Consider the following 16907-nt stretch of genomic DNA (forward strand, 5'->3'; position numbering starts at 1 on the left):
AAAACCGGCTCGATCCCCCACCCAGTGACTTGGGACAATTATACACCACCCCCTGTGTGCCTCTAAAAGGCAAAATTTCCCCACTTGAAAACACAGAGTTTGAGTGTAGCCAAAAACTTTTAATAAAAGGAGGGAAGTATCTCAGCAATAATTTGGGAGAACACCGCAACTCGGGTTCATAAACATAAACCATGAGCAAAAGACCCACCCCCAAGTAAGTTGGGCAGTGTCCTTTTCCCCTCAGGGTCTTAAGTCCAGCAACCCAAAAGTCCCTTTAACGTGCCCGTCCTTTCTCTGCACCCCACTCAAGGTTGCTACTCTTGGTCAGTGCAGCCCCAGAGTTCAGAGGTTCATCTGTGGTGTTCACCTCCCACCTTGGGTGGAAGCGGGAGTGTAAGGGGGCACCTTACACGTGCCACTGCTCGGATGCTCACTTGCCTCCCCTCTGGCCAATTGCCATGCCTCTCCACCAGCCACCCTGCTGTCCACGCCTCTCCACCAGCCGCCCTGCTGGCTGCTCACTAAAGGTGTCTTTAGGGCCCACCACTTAACACAGCTCCTGGTGATTTCAGCTCTCTGTGTGGGAGCCTCACTACTGGTGCACACTGGGCAATCTCTTGCATCAGAAGCACTGCCCCAAAGTAGGTTTAATATTTAGACCTAGGTATCAGAGATTTCAGCTCTGCTGTGTGTAAGAAGACTCTCAATTGAGTCTAAATTAGCTCTTTTATTACACAGCAGAGAAAGAAAGAGTCAAATGGTGTCTAGGAGCCTCAAGCAAGGCCCACAACACCAGGTACAAGTATGTGTCCCCACCCTATTTCAACTCACTGGGCTTTGGAACCCATGTCCCCTGCCTAGCAAGTGCCATTTAGTTGAGGGTGAGTCCCTCCGTCGGGGTATGTCAGGTACAGTTCTGCTGTCCTGGATTTACACAACAAGGATAAAACTTTTTATTACTCCTGCCCCAATAACAAGAAGACTGGGGATCCAACACCAGCCAAAAGTGATCATTTGGGCAAGCAATCCCATTGTGCAGAGCACCTAGGCAGGGTGGGTGTGCCCAAGTAAACGAGATCAACTCCTGAAGTCCTTTCCCACAGCTCACCACTAGATGTCGGGGAAAGCTCATTCAGACTGTGTTTACACAAGGAAATTACCATTATGTTCAATGAGCAACTTATCTGATGAGCCTCAGAAAGCCAAATTATCCTTTGCAAGGAAGAGGGAAATTGAGATCTGATGCTTGAGCACGTTCCTCCAGTGCTGGGTTTCTACATTAATAAAGCACTGTTTTTCTGCATCTGTGCATTTATACAGCTTGAGCATGGACTCAATCTCTATACATTTGGAGTAGGTCATAAAATGTCTGAGTGACTTTTCAAGTTGCTTCAGAGCACCAGCTAAGTTATGTCAGGAATTGTACCTGGAAAGCACAAGCAATGATTTGGCGTTCTTGTCAAATATTGTCAAAGGTTTTTGCACTAAGAACAGAAACACTTTGTCAGTTGATTTTGAGTAAACTAGCCAACACCGATTTAGTTTCTTACCATTCTCAAGCACTCTTTCACAATGTGACTTTGAGAAATGTCACTTCTGCTCATTTACTGGAAATATCATATCCTCAATTTTCCCAGGCCTGTTCAAAACTGTACAATCAATATCAGCAGAGTTTAGGGTCACCGCCATAAAGTAGGATCTGATGTATCAATTTCTGGTGTGCAATTTTTCTCACTGCTGTTTCTGTCATTATGCAAGGCTGATTCTTCTTAATTGTTTCTCTCTTTTTCACGTAAAACAGATTTTTCTTTATAATAACTTTTCCTTTTCATGTGAGCCACGTTATTTTTTATCATCACTCTCCTTTACACCACCAGGAAAACTGGATGATTCTCTATCACTTTCCTGACAGTTTCATTCCTTATCTTGAAGGAAATTTGCCAATTCCTTAATAATAGGACTTCCATCATTTATATGTCACTCCTCAATTTCTTCTGCACTGGGACGATCGCTACTGCCTAAAGTCCAGTCTATGTTGTTCTGTTTCAGATATTTTCCCATCAAATTTGCGTCTTGTTGCAAATTAGATTGCAATTGGGCTTTTCACTTTCTAAACTCAGCTCCTGAAGGCTTCTTCAGGGGCATCTTTTATTTTCTGTGGGTGAAAACCAGACAGTACTAGGGAGAGCAAAAGTAGTAGAAAGTCATCAAACAGTATGTGTTAAACATGGCAAAAGAAGTAACAGTATTTCTTTTATATTGTTGCACAGATAGGGGTTCAATAGATATCTCTGGCACCTCATTAAATATGTCCTTTATATGTTGCTACTTACACTCTTCAAGTCTTAAAATACAAATACACTTCCATAATTACACAATAAAATAAGGTTCATAATATCGCAGCTGGGCTCTCACTTCACTTCACTTCACTTCGTTCTTATGTCTTACTGACTTACATAACTCACCCCTTATGTACCCATGAGGGCATGGCTGACAACATTCTAGGAGGTTCAAGGAAAATGTAGATCTCAGAAAGTCTGGAAGTTTCCATGAGATTCTACAAAGGTCCAGAACATTTTAGAGGTCAGTGAAAAAATTCCACATACAGAATACCTGAAACATTTTACTTCAAACATTCTATTTTCTCTTTGGTCACTAATAACAAAAACAGCACTCTGAGCTCGGTACCTTCCAACTCCAGTACCGCAGGCAGTTGTCTGGGTCACCTGCCCCTAAATCTGGCCCTGCCTATTGTACCCTCTGTGGGCATGACATGAGGGATCAGATTGAAGGTATGGCATTTATCTTCAGCTACCTGAGAAGTGTGAGTAAGGCCCAGCAGTGCCGTCTGAGCAGGGCATGCCTGAATGCTATTATAGAAAGGATCTTTCCAGTAATGGAAGGTATAATAAATACAAAGACTCTTTTACGATGCTTTCAAAGCTATGGTTTGACAATGATGTTTCTGATATGCAATTTCAGTATTGATGCATAGCTGTGATTCACCATTAGCCAGTCAGGCCCAATTTGTGTTCAGGGTTATGCATACCACAGAGATGAAATAAAGGTGTCTGCAGATAAAAAAAATCAATACAGCGAGGACTTAGTGCAAGGTAAAAGGGTGTGTGTACAATGTTGTTTGTTTGCATGTTGCAAGGAAAACCATGGTAACTAAATTCACCTTTTGTTGAACAGAGAGTCTAACAGGATGTGAAACAGCTAGACAACTTGTCTCTAAATAAGCTAGAGCACTCTTGGCAACAATCCTATCCTCTTAACCCCACTGTTATTTCTTTAAGCAGTGCTGCATATCCTTGATCACCCAATTTTTCCCTCTCTAGCCCCTTATAGAGTTCTCAGCTGAAGACCCACTTTGTGCAGTAAACATCTCTGCTTTGACAACCTAATCAGGCTCATGACAGGTCAGCAGTAGTGATGTGGTGAAAGGGCATTCTTTGACATCCCTGGGAGCCTTTGGCTAAAATTCTACAGCTACACTGAAAGGAAGATTGGGGTGATTTCTCTGCCTCTCAGGCAATTTGTTCCCTTTCTGTATACTGCTGAAATGTCTGCTAGAAATGGCCTATCCCTGAGGCGCATCCAAATTTCTACTGGAAAGCAGTTTCTGTGTCTTTAGGATGGTCTAGATCGGAGTGGGCAAAGTTTTGGCCTGAGGGCCACATCGGGGTTCCGAAACTGTATGGAGAGCTGGGTAGGGAAGGCTGTGCCTCCCCAAACAGCCAGGTCCCCGCCTCCTATCCGCCTCCTACCACTTCCCACCCCAACCCATCCAACCTCCCCTGTCCCTTGACTGCCACTACCCCGTTCCCCTGACAGGCCCCCTGGGACTCCCACACCTATCCAACCCCCCTGTTCCCTGTCCCCCTGACATCCCCCCCAAACCTCCACCCCATCCAACCGCCCTCTGCTCCCTGTCCCCTGACTTCCCCCTGGGACCTCCTGCCCCTTATTCAACCCCCCACCCCCGCTCCCTGTCCCCTTATCATGCCGCTCAGAGCACCAGCACTGGTAGCCGCACCGCCCAGCCGGAGCGAGCCACACCACCGTGCAGTCTAGAGCACCAGGGCAGGCCGGCAGCTCTCGCAGCTGCACTGCCCAGCTGGAGCTCGCAGCCCTGCCACCAAGAGCACGAGTGGCACTGCGAGCTAAGGCTGCGGGGAGGAGGAACAGCAGGGGAGGGGCTGGGTGCTAGCATCCCTGGCCAGGAGCTCAAGGGCTGGGCAGGAGGGTCCCGTGGGCCAGATGTGGCCTGCGTGCCACAGTTTGCCCTCCTCTGGTCTAGATTGCCCTAATAGCAGATATTTTCCAAAAGTTTCCCTTGTCCCTTACAAGATAATCACTTTCAGTTCCTTCTCTCCTTACCATCCCCCATCTCTCCTTCCCCTTCTCCCTCCCCGCAGTTCAATTGACCCAAGCTGCAGACTTTGCTAAGTTATACATGTATACTCAGTACATAATTCAGGAACAAAGCATAAACATTTCCAGCAAATGCACTTGATATAAGTTTGTTTGCCAAGTGCGATTGCTTTCTTCATTTATGGTGATTAAAAAAAACAACAAATGAATAGCTTTCCCTGTTCCTTACGCTTCGTTGGATGATGGCCACTGTCTTGGCTGGCACATTGGGGACTGAACTAGGCCCCTCCAGAACTAAAATGTGAGGTGCTATAGCTAGAAAACCAAGCTATCTTAGCTGCTGCTTGTAACAAATGGTATCCTCTGGGGATCAGCTTAGCGGGGGGACTTGTAACACGCACACCCCACAGGGTTGCATCTGCAAAGCCCTGAACAAGGTAGAGATCTTGTGGCACTTTTGCAAAAGGTTTCTCCCCCTACAACCCCAGTAGTGTGCCAAGTCCACAATGCAGTTCCCAATCTGCTCCTGTGCAAACTCTACAGCATATTGGACTGACCAAGCACAGGTCTGATTCTAGCCTTTGCCTCAGCAGCAACATGCCATGCTTGCAATACATAAAGGTTGTAAGTGAGCTATGAGGGGTGGGGTGAGAATTCCTGCAGCACAGGGCTAATGTTAGTGGCCCTATGCTCCCCATAGTCCCACCAGCCCTGGCAGAAAGGAGTGTGCCAGAGATGGGAAGATGAATAGCCATAGCACTCGCTGCCCCAAAGATTTTAGACTGCAGTGCAGCCTGCAGGCAAAGAAAAGGCAGCCTCAGGTTAGAGCAGCTCCTGAGGTTGCTCTGACTTAGAGTGGGAGAGGGAGGGGTCACATCAGCCCAGAGTCTGAATAGCTCAAAGGTGGCATAAAGCACTCTTTGCTGCCCCTACCCTGGGCTCTGTGGAGACACAGCTAAAGGATCTGTCCCTACTATTATCCCCAATGTAGTTGACATCTCCCTCCGGGCTTTTAAAAAGCATTTTAAAAATCAAGTACAGCATCACTGGCTAACACATCAGGCACTGACCCGGTGTTTATTTGCTTTCTCCACATACAGGACTGAATAAGGAATGTTAATGGGAAATTGTTTAAGCACAACTGGCAAAAGTTAAACTCATGAATGAGAGGTCTTGGAACAGTTGTGTCTGAAATTTCCTTTTTTCTTCATAAACTGAAGTCAGTTTCCCTAATGAAACCTCAGGCTTTCAAATCCAGCCTAACTGCACGATTCTTATCTTTTTCCTGAATAAACAAAATACTTTATACCTTCTACTTGAGGCCCGGCCTCCCCTGGTATGCAGGAGAAAGTGGTGACATTTGAAATGCTATTCCCTGCACAAAAGCAGATGAAAGCCGAAAACTGTGAGAACGTGCCTGTTTAATCCTTGCTCTTTTCTCAGACTGCAGGGTGATAATGAAACCTGACATATCTTATTGCCTTCCCTGGATGGTTTCCTGATTGTAGGGCTGTTCAAAAAATAACCTAATAAAGCAGAAATGGGACCACTCCAGCGATGATTGGCCTGAGCCTGCAATGCCGCCATCCTGTAAGCAGCCCCACTGTCTGCTCACACGTGGAAGGATGTGCAGGATCCTGCCTTTGACTCATACTAATAACAAAGGGCTTGACTGTTTGTGCCACCAACTCTAAGGGGTTGTACAGAGTACACCGGGGTAGGGGTTGGGGGTACAGAGTATACTGGGGAGGGGTACAGAGTACACTCACCTGGAGGAGAAATGGGAAGATTGTTATTCAGGAAGACACAAATCCACAAGTGCTGCTCCTTGAGCAGGACATGCATTTCTCACCGGTCATTAGCCTGGCACCGAATGTTCCCCTTGCCATGCTGACCTTGCTCTGTGGCCCATTGCAGAAGGGGAAGGCATGGCCCTGCTCCAACCCATCCCTTCTAGCTGCCTTGATCCCCATGGACAAGTGGTAGGATGCAGTCCCCAGAGTGCGGAGTGCTGTTGTGTGCTGCCATTGAGCAGCGGTTGCATGAAGGGAAGCTTTTTGCATGCCCCTGCACACAGAATCTGGCTACAACTGGGTAACATACCAATAGCTGAGTTAGTTTGACTTCCTAAAGGCTGGGTCCTGCTCCCATTGCTCAATAGGAAATTCATTGGGGAGGGGGCAGGACTGAGCCACAGTTTCCTGTTGAACATCTCCTCTGCGCTAGTAAAAAAGAACAGAACATTAAATATAAACATGCACTGATATGCTGGAGCTAGTGTGACATCTTCTAGACACACATGGTTTCAATTAAGGTTTATAGTGGCAACAACAAAATGCAGTGACTCCATTAAGCATGTGTACTTGTTGAGAGTTCAATACAGGTTTTTGGTTTGTATATGTTTTTAGGGTCCAGTCCAATGCTTGTGGGGGGCCTTTTCATTTACTCCAGTAAGTGGTGGATCAATGCCCAAGCCAGTGGCAGTGCTGAGAACTGAATGGAGGTCTTCTGAGTGGAGTGCCTGAACCACAGCACTGTCTTTGTTCCTCAGTAAATTGTGATTGTGAACCAGTAGCATGCCTGATGATTCTGATTACCGTTCACAATTTGTCTGCAGAATTAAGGAAGAGGATGGGTCAAAAAGGAAGTTTAGGAAAGCCTGTAAAATCCCTCTTTTTCCTCTTCCTATAATTTGTGGGAGGAAAGATTCACCACCAGGGATTCTGACATGGGAGCCCCGTCAGCACAGCTGCTGACTGAGCAGATCTCCATATAGCTTAACCTTGCTCCTTTGTAACCTGCCCCACTCATTTTATAGGAAGCTAAATGTTGTTGGTTTTTTTAATCCATTCTGTTGCATTCGTATTGTTGTGACACTTAACTGAAAACCAAAATGTAGCTTAAATCTAATTAAGGTACATAAGCAGCAGCAACTCTTATGGGAACTACACCTCATATTGTGTTACGCTCCAGTGCCAGACCACGAGCTGGATTGGTATTACACAATCCAGTTTGCTCAGCTGCTGGGAAGCAGGGAAGCTGTTCCTGCTCACAGTATTTTTAATCGCTAGCAAATGGTGATGTCTGTAAATGAATAACATCCAGTTCTCAAGAAACCACAGCCCTTTTATGGCCTAATGCCTAAATGCCCCCGTGCCCTGGCAGGTGGTCCATATAACTTGTCTTCACACCAAGAGCCCAACTCTGCCAGCCTGTATTCATGTGAGCAGTCTTTACCCACAAAAATGCATTTCCATTGCTATCTCTGGGACTGCTAACATGAGGAAGACTTATGGCATCAAGCCCCTCTAGGATAGCTTCATATCCCTGTGGTTACACTTTAAGGCCTCATGCACTGACTTTTCTTTCCAAAATTGGTTGCCACTTTGCCCAACACCCTGGGGCTGTTCATTAATCAGCAGAATTGCTCCCACTTTCCTTCTTACCAGGCACTGAAGCTTCATTGAGATTCAAGTACTCACCCCATAATGAGAATTATGTTTTCTCACTAAACTCTGTGGCCCAATCAGTGACCTCTGTCTTTTTAACACTTTATAGCCAGGTGTCCTTTGGCATCAAAATTCTATTCAGTTCTGGGTAATAATCTTTCATTTTATTGATTTCTGCTGCATCTCTATTCAGGATAAATAGTAAGGGATAAAGAGCTATGTGTCACATTGAGAATCCAGCCCTAATAATGATTGAATGCCCCCTTAGGGGTGCATAAGAAGTCAAAGACAACAGAAGCACCAATTACGAAGCTGTGCACTTCATTTACTGCTGGGGGAAGAAAAGGTTAATTATCTAACAATAAAGCAACTGTATTCGCTGAGGGTGGGCGGGTGACGGGTTGTTCTGCTTCATTCTGAAACAAACAAGGTTGTGATCTATGATGTTAAAACATTGGAAATGAATAGGGAACTGTCCAGTGTAATCTATCATGCACAGGCAAATCAAACTGCATTGCAAAAAACTCTTGCCCAAAATAAACGGGCTATATAACGTCTTTTATTAAACCTAGTCTGGTTACGACACAGGGCATTAAAACCAACAGGTGCCTAGAAGAGTCAGACAGCAGCTCTCTTAGTTACTAATATACAAGTACATGCACAAGTTCAAATGACTTACTATAAAATAACTAGAGATAAGACCATGCCACCAAGTTTGAACCCAGTGCTTTCCCAAAGCAGCTGAGTTTTAGTTTTCCTTTTACAGATATAGGAGCCAGTTACAAAGTTTCAAGCTGAATACAAACCTCCTCCCCAAAGATCTGTGGTGTTTGGATTCAGGGTTTCATTTTGGGGACCTCTACAATTAATCCTATATAAATTAGCATTTGGCAAACCTCAAAAGATTTAGAGGTTTGGATAAGCACCAGGGCAGTGGGTGAAGCCCCCCTTGGGGGAGGCTAGCCCTCAGCCCAACCTCTTCAGCCCGAGGCCCCACTCCTGCCCCCCGCCGGAGGCCTGGGCCCCACCCCGCACAGCTGGAGGAGCCCTGTCAGCCTGCCGCAGCTGCCCCAAGTCACTTGCCAGCCCACCCCAGCTGCATGGGCTGGCCCAACCCCCGGGCCACTGGTTGGCCCAAGCACTTGGTTGTCAGCTGGCTCGAGCCGCCCCTGGACACCCCGGCCCCTGGCTGCCAGATGAGCCCCGAGCTTCAGGCTGCTCACTGGAGCTGAGCCCCTGCCAGCTTCAGGGATGAGGGGGAACAAGGGTGGGGCCTTGGGACAGAGCCTGGGTGGGGCCACAGCCTGGATTAAGGGAGGCTTAGCCTCCCCTGGCCTTTGATACCTGCTGCCCACATCCAAAAGTTCAGGAGCTAGATTCACCACTGGGAAGGCAATTTGCATTCTATTGTGTCCATGGGGACAGCTGTGCTAGGGGAGGAAAGATTCACCACCAGGGATTCTGACATGGGAGCCCCGTCAGCACAGCTGCTGACTGAGCAGATCTCCATATAGCTTAACCTTGCTCCTTTGTAACCTGCCCCACTCATTTTGAGAGCTTAGCCAGACACCTTAGGCCCTAGGGTCTCACAGAGAGGAGGGGTTCCAATTGGTTACATTTGAAGAACATGGAGATGCATTGATTAAGTAGTAATTCCTGGGACATGGGTTAGTAGTTGGAGCAGGGGACTGGGAGTCAGAAGGCTGGGTTGTATTCCTCTGTCACAGATGTGAGTTAAGCTTTTAGTGTGGGACTTATGTGGTGTACAGAGCCTGGAACAGGCACGCTATACAGACGCTTCATTCCCCAAAGTGTAATGTCATTCATTGCACTGAGCAAATGTTTTAAAGTCCAACAATACCTTGTGCTTTATAGTATCTTATATGTGAGCTTCTCAAAGCACTTTGCAAGCATTCGTTAATTCCCACAGCACCCTTCTGAAATATCAAGGGGAACTAGTCTCATCCTTATTTGACAAATGAGGAAACTGAGTCACAGAGACAGTCACATAATCCCCTCAGGATCACATAACAAGTCTGTGGCAAAGCTGGGAAGAGAAGCCAGATCTCCCTGACTCCAAGTCACATGCCTTAACCACAGGACAACTCTTCTGCTTAAAGAAGCAGCTTCAAAGCCAGCAATGAACTGACAAACAGCGGTTATGGTTTCAGCAAACATTATGCTAAATATTTCAGAGAACAAAAGTTTGATTTATGTAGCTATCCTTGCACCAGGGTAAAAATGAACACTACTGCATCCTTATGTATGTTTGTCATGGGCAAAAATACAGAGATCCAAAATATACTGACTACAAGGGTAGAATTTCAGCTAACTTTTAATGTCTGCAATAGGTGTCCCTATTAGTTTACAGAAGTCTGCAGCAGATGGTTTAATTCACTTGGAGTAATTCCTTTGTTAACCGTTTCCCCCGTGACCTCTCAGTCCTTATGTGTGGACTTCAAAGAATGCACAGTCAGCTCCCATGGTTTAAAAAGATATCAACTGGCTTTAGCTTGGCCCCTGTAAACCTGGTTCATCTGCATAGATGGCTGGCAGTGGAAAGGCTAAGTGCAAACCTGAGAGACATTAAGGAACTTGGCTAAATCTGGAGTTTGAATAGAGATGGTCCAGTAAGTCAGGATTTCCCTCTCTCTCCATAATATGCGTGTGTGCACAGTATAGACAAGATAAGTCTTTGAGATCTGGGTCTGATATTGAGAGGTGCTTCAGTGAGAGCTGCAGGTGTCCAGCATGACTGAAAATGCATCTCATTTTATTTAGGAGCCCCCCTACAAATGTAGGATCTGATTGTAGGCAGCCGATGTTGCACTTAAGGTTTATGAGCTACAAAAATTGCATCACTCAGATGTAGTTTCTGTAAATATGCTGTACAGAGGCAAAACCAGCCAGTCTCCCACTTCCTCCAACAATGACACAGAGTTTATTTACCACATCTGAGTCTTGTCATTTGAAATGTAATATGTATTTGCTAATAAAACTCAAGAAATTTGGCAGATTTTTTTTTATTTCTACTGACTGCTGATGGTTAGAAGCAACATAGTGATGTGTTCTGTGCCGCATCTGAGCATAAACTAACATTGGAGCTCTTTGTTCTTGGGATAGTTTCTTTTCCTTAAGAGAAGCCATCATTATAAAAGCTTGTAGTACACATTCAGGACCTTTCTGAGTCATGCCCAGTTGTTTTTTTGACAAGTGGCTGCAGGTTTAACATTCTGTAGCTGGCATTGGGCAAGTGAATCTGTGAAATGTTGGCACCTTCAATTATTAATATTTAGATATAGCAATGGTGATTGCAATGAGATGAGGCTGAAAGAGATAGTTATACAAGAAAATAGGCCTATTCTTGCATGCTATTATTTAACTCAGTATATCTTACCCACTGTTGTGGGAAATGCACTGGAGTTTTATACGTACCAATGCTACACTCCTGTGAACTACATATTTATATGCAGAGGGAACACAGATCTGATTATAAGGTTCCTGTTTAGTCCCTTACTCCTGAGCTGGCAAAGCATGGGAAGCATATTCAGCCCCTGGGAAAGGGAGGTCCTTGTGGTGTTCTCTAAATGCCACACAGGGTAGTTCAGAAATGTCTTCACACGTTCAATAAAGAAGTACATCCAGTGCTCCTTGAATGGAAGGCTGGTTTGGTCAACACAGGGGTAAAAAGGAAGACAGGAAAGTTGTGGAGATTCCTGGGGCTTCCAAAGGCACTTGAAGGAGTGAAATCATTCCGCTGCCCTCCCCATCCCAAAACCCACACAAAACTATGTATAGTGTGGAATGCTACTTTTATCTTCCTTGGGCTGCAACAAAGGGAGGGATCATGAGACCACATATCTTGGCTTTACTAAGATAGTCCCAGTTTTTCATATCATGTGCTGGTATTCCAAGATATTTTGAGACTCCTGAAATGGCCTGGCTTTTCATTTCATCAGTCAAGATCATCACTTTTTGAAATACCTTGTAAAAGGTGTAGAGTTTAGGGAGTGTTTACCAGGAAAGCCCCGTTCAGTGGAATGAATGTTCACTGTTTGGGAAGAGAAAAGTCAAATGAGATTAGATCCTATTTCCAGCTCTTTTGTTCAAAGTGAATGTTAACAACAGTTGTTCAGTGTTTCATGCTAAACTTATTCAGGGCACGCAGTCTGGGATTTTCCAAAAAGTTGTAGGGGAGTTACATGTCCAGATTCCATTAATATTCCATGGAAGCTGGATGGTTCAGTAACACCCTGAGGTTATATGACAATCTCAGGGTCTATTACTGGAAAAACTCCTCCATTCTCAGAAATATGTCCAGTTGCTGCTGAGTCAGAGACTGGCAGGAGAAGCAACAAGATGGTTTTTCAGATAAAAGATTCATAGGCTATGTCTACACTGCAATTAAACACCAATGGCTGGCTCGTGTCAGGTGACTCAGGCTCGCAGGGCGCAGGCTATGGGGCTGTTTAATTGCAGTGTTAGACATTTGGGGTTGGGCTGGAGCCCTGAGAATCCAGAGCAAGGCTCCAACCCAAATCAAAATGTCTACACCACAGTTAAACAGCCCATAGCCCACACCCCGTGAGCCCGAGTCAGCTGACACGGGCCAGCCACAGGTATTTGATTGCAGTGTAGACATACCCATAGAGTCTAAAGCCAGAAGGGACCATTGTGGTGATCTAATCTGACCTCCTGTGTACCACCACAGAACTTCTCCAAAATAGTTCCCCGGGTGTATATTTTAGAAAAACATCCAATCTTGATTTAAATATTGTCAGTGATGGAGAATCCACCACAACCCTTGGTAAATTGATTCAGTGGTTCATTACTCTCACTGTTACAATATTATGCCTTATTTCCAGTCTGAATTTGTCTAGCTTCAACTTCCAGCTATTGGATAGTACTATACCATTTTCTGCTAGATTGAACAGCCCATTCTGATATATTTGTTCCCCATGTAGATACTTATAAATGGTGATCAAGTCACCCCTTAACCTTCTCTCTGTTAAGATGAATAGATTGAGCTCCTTAGTCTATCACTATAAGGCAAGTTTTCTAAATCTTTAATGGTTCTCATGGCTCTTCTCTGGACTCTCTCCAATTTATCAATATCTTTCTTGAACTGTAGGCACCAGAACTGGACAGAGTATTCCAGGACCAGTTGCACCAGTGCCAAATCCGGAAGTAAAATAACCTCTCGACTCCTTCTTGAGATTCCTCTGTTTCAGTGCCCCAGGAGTGTATTAGCTCTTTTGACCTCAGTGTCACACTGGTAGCTTATGTTCAGCTGATTATCCACCATAAGAGGCACTGCTTCCCAGGATAGAGTCCCCCATTTTGTAAATATGGCCTGCATTCTTTATCTACATTTACATTTGGCTGTATTAAAATGCATATTGCTTGCTTGCACCCAGCTTACCACTCTATCAATGACCTGTCCTCTTCCCTATTTACCACTCCCTCAATTTTTGTGTCATGTGCAAACTTCATCAGTGATGATTTTGTTTTCTTCCAGGTCATTAACAAAACGTTAAATAGCATACAGCCAAGAACCAATCCCTGTGGGACTCCACTGGAAACAGACCCACTTGATGATGAGTCCCCATTTACAGTTACATTCTGAGATCTATCAGTTAGTCAGTTGCATGGTACTGTCTTATGGCTCTATAAAATGTTGCCAAATACTTGTCTCCGTTTTTGAAAATCTGGTTATTTAAATTATAGCTCATTTGGGGAGAAGCCTCAAGTGAATTATTTATTCCTGCCTCTCCCAGGAGTGAGCCAGTGTGTATAAAAGCAGCATCAACCTACACCCGTTTTGTGTCTTCTTTAAAATACACTTTTATAATAGCTATCTTTGCAATTAGCAATTCAAAGGCAATGGGGAATGAAATAGAAATGCTGCCATTTCCCTATCATCTCTGCTGTCATTGCAGTCCGATAAGGATAATAGAAGCATCCTACATTATGCGTGATCTTTTGTGGCAGGAGGTGGGGAATGATCTCACTCTTGTTTTGGAATCTCCACCATTCACTTTTTTCCCCTTTTTGCTCCCCAATCTTGTTACTGCTAGGTAAGGATACTCGCTACCATTAATAGTCCTGTTGACACCAATAGAACTACTCACAGCCGTAAGCACTAAGCCAAATAAGAAGTGTTTGTGTGATGGCCGCCCTTTTGGCCACCACACTCGGGATTGAACCGGGGACCTCCAGAGCTAAAAACATGAGCTGCTATAGCTTGAGGTAAGGAGCCATAATTCCATAACTTGGGACTGTAACAAATAATAGCCACAGAGGGGGATCTGTAATGTACACTCACCAGTGACTAGGGAACTAAATGCATTGGGAAAAGGGGAAAAATAAGGGAGGTGAGAATTGGAGAAGACTGAGAGGAGGACAAAATTAATGTCAAAATTTCCACATCAGCTTCTGTGTTCAAACTCTTGGGTTCTTTGTAGAACAAAATGTTTCAGATTCTCCCATTAATTGCTCTTTCTTACAAGAATCACTAGTGTTAATGTAACACTTGGTTATATAAAAGACCTAAAGTAAGAGTCCCTACCCAAAGGAGCCTATAATACAAACTAATGGACAAGAACTCAGGGGGAGATCTGGAAGGTACTAGTTCAGGAAAGGGTTTTGTTTGCTTTTTATGTTGTAGTGACATCCTGAATGACATGCATTTGGAAAGCTTGTAGATGCAGTGAGTTTTCAGAGGGACTCTAAGTGAGGAGCGTGTGGGTGCCTGGATGCGGTAGAGAGGGCATTCCAGGTGTATGGGGTAGCATGGGGAGGAGAGAGAGAAGTAAATGCAAGGAGGAGATATGTTCATTAGTGGAGCTGTGGGTGAGAGCAAGAAAACCAGACATAAGCTGGGGCAGAGGTGTATTGGGCAGTATTCCATCCCTAACATTTATCAGCAAATAACAATGTCTGATTCACCATTGTCCTATGCCCTGTGCAGTGCAAAGTGGTTGTAAAATGCTACTAAATTAGAAGGGTAGCATTCTGCAACTACTTTGCCCGCTGTAAATAACTGCACAAGGTGCAAGGCAACAGAGAATAAGGCCCACAGGGAAAAATCTCCATTATCTTGTACCCTGGTAAACAAACTGCCAGCACTGGTATTCTCAACAAGTTTTCAGATGAAAGGAGCAAATTAATTTTTAACAGATCTAATCACATTCTGAATGGACATGATCTAAAACATTTCCCAGCATATGGTAGCAATAAAACCAACTTTGTACGATTGGGAAAGCAGTGCCCCTCTGCAGAGCGTTACTAGAATCAGGCACGGGAAATAATGTCTGAGTCACCAGTTTAAATCAAAAGCTTTCTGTTCAGCACACCGTGACAGTATTCATTTGACTCCTGTAGACTATGCTTGTGCCAGCTCTTGAGTCAATTACTGAGCACTGAGGGCCTGATTCTCCACTACCTTAGTCCTTATTTAGTCATTTAGACCTGTGCAAAGTTAATGTAAAGCACAATCAAAACAGAATTTTATCTTTTTATTATTTATACTACAGGAACCCCAAAGCCAGGACCCCATTGTACTAGGTGTATGTGTAGCCATAGTGAGAGACAATCCCTGTCCCAAAGAGTTTACAAGCTATATAGACAAGACAGATAATGAGTGGGAGGAAGGCTGTACTATTATCCCAAGCTGACAGTTAAAAAACTGAGGTATAAGACTTTGCCCAAGGTCCCACACAAACTATGTGACAGAAAGAAAACCAGATGTCCTGGGTCCACAGCCTTAACTACAAGACCATCCTTCCTCTCTGCACTCACTTTAAATAGGTATATTTGACAGAATAAGCTTCAAGGCAGCAAAGAATCAGGCTCTAGCTGTAGCTGCTCATATGAAATGTTACATATTAGTAGGTCTCAACTTGAAGCTGTATATTGGTGACACTACTAGCTTTGGCTCACCACCATATCAAGGAGCTGTCTCAGGACTCAGGACTTGTCTACACGGAGCTGCAGTGTGCTCTACAGGATGTGAATAGTAGAATGCTCTAATGTACTGTGTGCTGATTGCCCTGTGTAAATGCAACTGGCATGAACTAAAATGTACCTGTTTTAGGGTTAAAATAGTCTTGTTTGAAATGGGACTACATCAGCACAAATGAGGTACCTCTTAGGGTTTACACAGGAGCAGTTAGAGTACAACACATTAGAGTGCTCTTACAATTCACACCGCTGTAGATAATACTGCAGTGCTGTGTAGACAAGTTTTAAGGCAAGTATACTGTAGAAATACATAAGAAAGGCCATACTGGGTCAGACCAAAGGTCCATCTAGCCCAATATCCTGTCTTCTGACAGTGGCCAATGCCAGGTGCTTCAGCAGGAATGAACAGAACAGAGCAATCGTCAAGTGATCCATCCCCCCTCATCCACTCACGAAATAGTAATGGTTCTGTCATATGAAGTGAGGGAAAGATATAAGGATTGATTCTGATTCCCCTTCCATCAGTGTGACACCACTGAGTTTAGCAGAGTTACTTCTGATTTATACTAGAGAATGTGAGATCCCCTCTGTCACAGCTGTCCCTATCAGTGCCAAAGGCTGTGCAAATTTCACCCTCCTGTCTTGCGCATGCAGGAGAAAATCAAATCCTCTCCAATTCTAGGGCCTTAGTATAAAACACTGATCTATAGTTAGATGAGAAGGGGAAAGCACTCTGTTACCCTTGTACTCATGCTGACAAGTATTTATACTGAAGAATCAATGTAGCCAAAAGCAGGTGGATTCAGCAGGCACTGAATACTGAGCAGCTGAAGGCTGGTGCTGATCCTGATGGGCGACAGAAGTGAACATATGTCCCAAATATGCAGCATGAACAACAGAAGACCTGAATCCTGTATTTCAGTTTAGAATGCCTCCTACATGCCAAGAGCTCCAATTAAATATATGTCCTGAAAGAGGGGAGGGACAGAGATGTGTTTGGTCGATTATCCTTTCCTCTTTGGTTGGCTGAGATTTGGAAAAATAATTGTAGCCACACTACTCCCACTGAAATTAAATTTCAGCCTTTAGAAAATCCCAACCATTTGCCTTCGAGTGAAT

Source organism: Dermochelys coriacea, chromosome 1 (genome assembly GCF_009764565.3).
Source record: "Dermochelys coriacea isolate rDerCor1 chromosome 1, rDerCor1.pri.v4, whole genome shotgun sequence".
NCBI classification, from domain to species: domain Eukaryota; kingdom Metazoa; phylum Chordata; order Testudines; family Dermochelyidae; genus Dermochelys; species Dermochelys coriacea.